We start from the raw sequence: 6,000 nt of genomic DNA on the forward strand, positions 1-6,000 counted from the left end.
TTTCTTACTAGAGCCAGGGTTTCACCATGTTTGCTAGGCTGGTCTCAAACTCCAGACCTCAGGTGATCCACCCGCCTCAGCCTCCCAAAGTGTTGGGATTACAGATGTGAGCCACCACACCTGGCCTAGAGTCTATATTTTGAAAGTATTAGTTCTTCATTCCACACTGTTTTTTTTTAAAATAAAATCAAATAACTTTTCCATAACTATAATTTACACATTTCTTCCTTGATCTTAGATAATTGGCTTTAAAAGTCTTTTAAAGTAGCACAGTTGGATGCTACATGTCATGGTGTCATCTCTTCTCTATATTCTTGATTTAGTTTGAGACTATCCCTCTCAACCTGAAACTCACTTTATCCTTACCCACAGCTCAGAGTGTAAGGTATCACATATGAACCTTTGTTTTATTCAAGTCCCTCTAAAATCACCTGCCTAGTAGGGATATTGTGAAGACTAAATAAAATAGCCCATATAAAAATATTACAGCAGTGACAGACACACAGTAGTTACTCAGTAAATAGTAGCTATTAATTTATTATTGTTGCCTTATAAATATATTTTAATAACTCTATCTTCAAAACTGGTATTTTCTCATTTACGTACAGGAATGTTTTATATTTTCCTAAGCAATAATTTTCTGCCTTCCCTCATTTTTCAGTTCCTTAGGATTAACTATCCTTATAATGTCCTTTTCATGCCTTGGTTTTTTGTTTTAAATGTTCCATTTAGCAAAACGCTTTCTTATATTACCATATTACCTGGTAGAAATTTAACCTGAGTAGTCATTATCTTAAATTATTTTCTGTCTTAATATTAAAAAATAAAACATCATACCTAAAAACAATTCTATATCAATCATGCCAAGCTCTCTTTCTTCTTGTGAAGTGTGCTATCTTCTAAATTATAATTATATTCCTTTTTTTATTTTATTTCTTTTTATTTATTATTATTATTATACTTTAAGTTCTAGGGTACATGTGCATAACGTGCAGGTTTGTTACATATGTATACTTGTGCCATGTTGGTGTGCTGCACCCATCAACTCGTCAGCACCCATCAACTCGTCATTTACATCAGGTATAACTCCCAATGCAGTCCCTCCCCCCACCCCCCTCCCCATCATAGGCCCCAGTGTGTGATGTTCCCCTTCCCGAGTCCAAGTGATCTCATATACATACGGGATACAAGATGTCCCATAGTGTAAGGATTAAATCAGATGACATACAGGAAATGTTTAGAATCATGCCTGGGACATAATTGCCCATTAAAAGTTAGTGTCTTACTGTGGTATCAGTGCATCTGTATCAGTCCATTTCACACTGCTATAAAGACATACCCAAGACTGGGTAATGTATAAAGAAAAGAGCTTTAATTGACTCATAGTTCTGCATGGCTGGGGAGGCCTCAGGAAACATACAATCACGGCCGAAGGGGAAGCAAGGCACATCTTACATGGCAACAGGAAAGAAATAGCAAATGGAAGTGCCACACTTTTAAATCATCAGATCTTGTGAGAAACCACAAGAACAGAATGGAGGAAACTGCCCCCATAATCGAAATACATGCCACCAGATTCCTGCCTCAAACTTGAGGATTACAATTCCAGATGAGATTTGGGTGAGGACACAGAGCCAAACCACATCGCTCACTAAAGAACTGCACCTTCTGTGGCAATCCCTTATCGTACCTCCAGCCTTAACAAGGAAAGTTCTAGGAAATTCTTTGATCCCTGCTTGCAGATGCCAATGACCCCCACTCCCAGCTCTAATATCTTTTCTTATCACTTTTATTAAGTATCACTGACATACTTTATCTAGTGGGCCCTGCATTCTTATGCTGAACATTTCACCTTTTCCCCACGTGCTACTGAAGAAGGCAGCCAAAGGTTGGTGCTGGAAGACTTCGGGATTTATGTGGAACTTCAAAGGACGGCCAGGGACCTATGGGCCCACAGGTGGCTCCTCTCCACAGCTTCATCCTATCTCTCAACTCCCAAGCTGCAACACCATTTGTTAAATTGGCTCTTCACTCTGACTAATATCTCCATTCTCTCATTAAATCTCTGCCTGTGTCTGGTAGAAACAAACACAGAACAAAGTCTAATTTTTGTGTTTGAAAGAGTTTCATAAGGAATTTTCCAAAAGTGCTTGTTTGTTGCCATTCTAACCTAGCTGTTTCTCCTTCAACTTTCCCACCATCTTGTTTTAATCCTATAAATTCACATATAAATATGTGGCTTTTATTTGTCCTTGCTTTCTAGTACATCTCTAATCACTTTGCCCTGTCTCTGCAGAAAGATTTTACGGGTAGTTCATTTTTTCTCACTTTTTTAAACTTTTGTTTCTGTAGCATATACTTTTCATTAATTGTTTCTGTAGCTGTAAAAAGCAATTTTCTTATCTAAAACTTTTTTATTTATTTCCTTGAGACTTTTCTCTATGTTTTCATCTGCGCTGCTCTTCTGAGCTCTTCACAAGTGGACAAAGAGAAATATTCTGATTCTGTTGGACTAGAAATTTGCTATCTTACATAAACCTATGCAAAATGGATATACTTTTGCAAAGTACATTTACCTACTATCAATAAGCAAAAACTGTGACATCTTTCTCCTTCAATTTCCATTTTTAAAAATATAAATTCAGTTCCTATGGCCCCACCTTCCTAATTTTTGATAAAATTTGATTGCTATCACATATTCAAATATATGTCTTTTGATTTGAAGGAGTTTTGTAATTCTTATTCTAATGGATATTATTTATAACTGTAATAGTACATTTCTTTGATTGGAAAATTTTCTATGTGATTGCCACTGAACAAAATGCTTTACCAGCAACTTCTTGTTAAACACTGACATACGTTATTAGTGTTCACTAATAGATAGCTTTCTGCACCTTCTTGGAACCTCTACTTCCAGCCACCCCTTGCACTAGGTGCAGGTAAAACTAGTAAAACTAGGTGATCAGTTGTGGCTAGCAAGCCAAAGGGTTTATGAGTTTAAGCTCCATGCTCACTTGTGCTCCAGCCAATGAGGAGGCCAAGATGCTGGATCCCCATTAGCTGAAGTTGCTCTGTGATTGCATGGTACAGAGCATTCAACCAACTCACAGTGCCTGGGCAGCATACATGGAAAGTACAGCTTAGTTGTGTAGTGCCATTGAGGTATGGAAGACTAATTCAGCATATTCTTACTAGAACAGTCCCAGGGTGAATAGTGAATATTAATCTACTACTTCTTAGATGAATCTGAAACTTAGAAAGTTAATTCTCTGAGGCTCAGTTTGCTTACATTCAAAATAGGAGGTATACAATATTATAGAGACAAAATAGTAAATGTAATTAACTAAAACCACTTCATCCACAAATATAGCAGTTTATTGATGGTGTTGCTATTCTTACTCATCATCCTCATTTTTAAAGATATTCTCTTAAAGTAAGAAGAGTCTCTTTCCTTGGCCTAAACAGTTAGTCTAAGGCCAATTTCTTCTTGAAATCCTTGTCCATTTTGACATATGGGCACTCACAAACACACATATACATTCATACACACTCATGTACATCTTCTCTTTACTGGAAATGTTAACACTATATGTATATTTGTACGCCCTATCACTGAGTTAAAAAAGTTAAAACTTGTTACGTATCATTGAATATTCTTTTCCATCCTAATGTAATTATATTTTTCTATTTGCATTTTTATTCTTTAATTAATTTCACCTTATTTTTTTCCCACTTGCTTTAGCTTGTCCTTCCTTTAGTCAACTTGTCAAAATGACTCCTGTGGTCCTTTGCCAGTCACCATTATCTTTAATAGTGTCTGCTGAATTTATAATTCTGCCCTATATCTATCCCTTGCCTTATTTTTATTTTAAATAAAAATAAGTTGAATATTTTTGTTAATTTTTATTGTATTTTTTCCTAACTAAAATAAAAGCCCAAGGAGAACGGAGACCTTATTCACTGCCGCATCCTCAATACTGAGAAAGGTGTCCTACATCCCAGAGGGGCTCAATGAATATTTGTTGAGCAAATAAATAATGAATTTAAAACTATAAATTCCATCTGATTATAGTGAAATTAAATTAAAATGATGTCCAAATGTTTGATTATGAAACATGTATTTTCCCCAATTGCTTTTTATTTGCTCTCAAAAACTTTATTTGATCATTTAAAAATATATTTAAGTTTTTGTTCCTTCCTTAAGATTTAAATGAGACTATTAGTTCTCAACACTTAGGTATTTAAATATCTTACTATTATTTCATTTTTATTTATAATTATGAAATGCTAATTGTAAAATGTACACTTTTAAAAGTTTGTTTTGGGCGGGACGCGGTGGCTCACTCCTGTAATCCCAGCACTTCGGGAAGCTGGGGGCCGAGGCGGATCACGAGGTCAGGAGATCGAGACCATCCTGGCTAACACGGTGAAACGCCGTCTCTACTAAAAATACAGAAAATTAGCCGGGTGTGGTGGCGGGCGCCTGTAGTCCCAGCTACTCGGGAGGCTGAGGCAGGAGAATGGTGTGAACCTGGGAGGTGGATATTGCAGTGAGCCGAGATCTCACCACTGCACTCCAGCCTGGGCGACAGAGAGTGACTCCGTTTAAAAAAAAAAAAAATTTGTTTTGATTTGTTTTGTAACTAATCACATAATGTACTTTTTTGAAATTTTCCATGAAGTCATGAAAAAGGTTTACATTCTTTCTATGAGATGCCAATCTCTCACACCCTCTCTCAATATATATACTTACATATGTACAATGCACAATCTATATGATCTCTATGTAATCGTGTTTGTTTATTGATAAATACTTAATCATAATCCTCCGTATTTTTTATCTAGAACTTAACAATTCTGAAAAAGTTTTTCAGTATCTCTCAGTACATTAGCAACACTATGTTTATTTCACAATTTCACTTTATTTATATGTATAAATTTAGCTGTTCCAATTTTTTTTTTTTTTTTTTGAGACAGGTTCTTACTCTGATACCCAGTCTGGAGTGAAGTGCCGCAATCACGGCTCACTGCAACCTTGACTTTCCAGGCTCAAGGTGATCCTCCCACCCCATCCTCCTGTGTAGCTGAGACCACAGGTGTGTGCCACCATGCCACACTACATTTTTTATTTTATGTTTGGTAGTGATGGCATCCCACTATGTTGCCCAGGTTGGTCTCAAACTCCTGGGCTCAAGCATACCTCCAACCTTGACCTTCCAATGGGCTAGGATTATAGGCATGAGCCACCATGTCTGGCCTACCTGTTCTATTTTGTTAAAATACACAAATATATGAGAATGATGTCTAGTTTTTTTTTTTTTTTGTCACTACATAATGTCCTTTTAAACTATTCAGTTGTTTAATGCTTTTTTCCTTGAAAATATAACTTGTATATAATTATTGTTACTTTTGTTTTCCTGATTTTTGAATTTTCCTATTTCTCATGTCTTTATTTTCATACTTTTCTTATTACTTTCTTCCAAATGTCTTCATTTTCAATGGATATTTTCTAACCATTCTCATTGTCTCTGTTTTAGCAGAAAAAATTAGATTATTCACATTTAGTATAGCAAATGTTATATTTAATTTTGTTTCTTGATCTCACTTAATGTTTATTATTTATCTGATTTTTTGTTTATTCCTTTTTTATAGAGTTATTACACAATTTGATAGAGTTATTACACAGCTTCCTCCTGTTAATCTGGAGATTTGTGACTTTCCAAATTAGTTACATTCTCATTCTGAGGACAGTCAAGAACATATGTCTCTACTCTTATTTGAAAATAAAATGTTAACTATTTCTCCCCAATTCAGGGTTCTATTACCAATTTGCTTTTCCCAACCAAGAAGAGACTTGGGGTATCAATACTTTCCTTGACCCCAACCCAATGTCAGAAAAGAATTTTGCAGGCTCTTACATCTGCCCCTTTTCTCAGACCAAAATCTTGGATTCACTGAAATGGCTTAGCACTTTTCATTGCAGACTCTTGTTAGATTTTC

Source organism: Macaca fascicularis, chromosome 3, assembly GCF_037993035.2.
Source record: "Macaca fascicularis isolate 582-1 chromosome 3, T2T-MFA8v1.1".
Lineage (NCBI taxonomy): Eukaryota > Metazoa > Chordata > Mammalia > Primates > Cercopithecidae > Macaca > Macaca fascicularis.